The sequence below is a fragment of the Lactuca virosa genome, chromosome 5 (assembly GCF_052849685.1).
Source record: "Lactuca virosa cultivar CGN04683 chromosome 5, Lactuca_virosa_CGN04683_v6, whole genome shotgun sequence".
NCBI lineage: Eukaryota > Viridiplantae > Streptophyta > Magnoliopsida > Asterales > Asteraceae > Lactuca > Lactuca virosa.
In genome coordinates, this window is record NC_136430.1 from 354,027,037 (window position 1) to 354,029,213 (window position 2,177).

Below are 2,177 nucleotides of genomic sequence, written 5' to 3' on the forward strand. Positions count from 1 at the left end.
TGAGTCTTTTAATAGTTATCTCTTATTGAAACACATTGATTTAGTTGTTATTATTGAATTAATAAAGAACATATATGTTTATACATGTTTTGTGTTACTATTCTTTTCTTTTCGTTATTGTAAATGTTGCGGGAGCGAAATGACATTATTATCTTAGAATGCATGTTAAGTTCATGACATATTGTAAACCCTTGCAACGCTCCTGAAGCAATGTGCGAAATAAATTTTCTCCTGAAGCAATGTGCGAAATAAATTTAGTACAAACTTTGATATAAAAAACAAGTTTTTCTAACACTAATATTTAAAGATTAATACATAACTAATGGAAGAGGAAGACCCCTCGTGTCGATGGCGTGGGTTTGGATGGGTCCGGACAAAATTTGGCTATGAAGTGTCATGAAGCTATTTATAAAAGAAAGCATAGCATAAAGTTTTTTAGAGTCGTTGAATAAAAAGTCGATAGATGAAAGTACGTTTCTATTTATGGTATTAGGCCATCGGTATAACAAAAATGAAAGTATCGTGTGCTGATCTCTTTTCTTTCAAACCATTGGAAAAGTAAATAACTTTGCTAAAATAAATAACTAATACAATGTGGTCGTTATGGACTCATATTTTGCTGCCAATTTAAAACAATTCAATAGGTAGACATTTTCCACAATCAGTGTCAATCCCAAATCAACTCAAGTCAAATCCAGGAATAAAACTTATAAATACAAATGTCAGTTATCTATTCACCTTCTAAATTTTATATATGCCAAAACGTTACCAAGGGATCCTTCTTATGATAGTCACACCTCCAATTTACTGGAAATAAGAGAAATTCATGGCTACAGGTTCATCTCCTTGGACATTCCCAATAAACTGCAACATCCATGATACCAACCAATAAATTTCAAATGACAATCATGCATTTGTAGATACTATTGATATATGATTGGAAATAATTATTTCAATTTTGTGGACTGTAACTTTCATTCTACACCAAACCACTTGGGTTGTGGTGACTTGGTAAGACATGTGGAAGATATGGTGGATAACCTATTGACCCATGTTCAAATCCTGGCACCACTCAGCCCTTGTGGCCATGGAGGTTCGCCTGCAGTGATTCCAGGGCATGAGACAAAGCTTTATGTTTGCAGCGGGGGATTAGTCGGTGCGCGAAATCTGGCCCGAAAACCCTCGTTAGGGAAGTTCCCTTTCAAAAAAAAAAACTTTCATTCTACACCACGTGACATAATATATATACTGTAAAAATCCAAAAAATGAAAATATATATGATATCTGGACAATTCGCTCAGGGATTCAGGAAATAATTACCCTTTGATTTACTCTATTCTTATAAACCATGTGATTTAAGTTGAAAAGGCTTGCTTTTCCATTATCATTAATTTCACTATCTTCATTAACCTTCTTAACTCCATTTATGATAAATAAATTTAATTAACCCTACCAACAAGTAAAGCCATATTGCTACGAAGTGTTTTGTCCAAAATTGCATCAATAAAAGTAATCATAATTTTTCCCTGAGTAAATTCATATAAATTTTACAAATTATGGAACTGGTAAACTTGTACTAATATAAAAAGTCAATACCCGGTCCAATGTGCAACACCTTTTAATCAATGGGCCAATAGGAAATTCATCATTTAATTGCTCTTTTAGATCTTTTAAGTCACGTTCTGCTTTTGAGATCCCTTCAGAGTCCTTTGAATATGAAGGAAAAAAAAGGTTTTAGAAAGTATGAAATTTGTTGTGTTAAGATAAATTATAATGCTTGAGAGATTAGAAGTTTATCTCTTCTACTGGAACTTGTGTGACTGACCTCATATGAGATGAGATTGGTAAGATATTTAAATCATCATCCATAACTATACATGATCCACATGATGCATGTGAAAGGTGGAAACGTTCATTGAAGCATCCAGTTGCTAAAGAATGAGATTTTGTATGGAATCTGTCATGAACATCCTGCAAATGGTTGTAAAAGATAATTCTGAATCACAACATGAACATGATAAGTTTTGCTTAAAGCAACTGGCGTAATGAATTATGGATCATAGCATGACCATGGTGTATAGACTAGTAAGCGAAGACAAAGAATGAATCAATAGAATAACCAACCCACTACCTTGCACTGTTTCTATGGTTCTTGCTAGAAGATTTGGAGTCAAAGC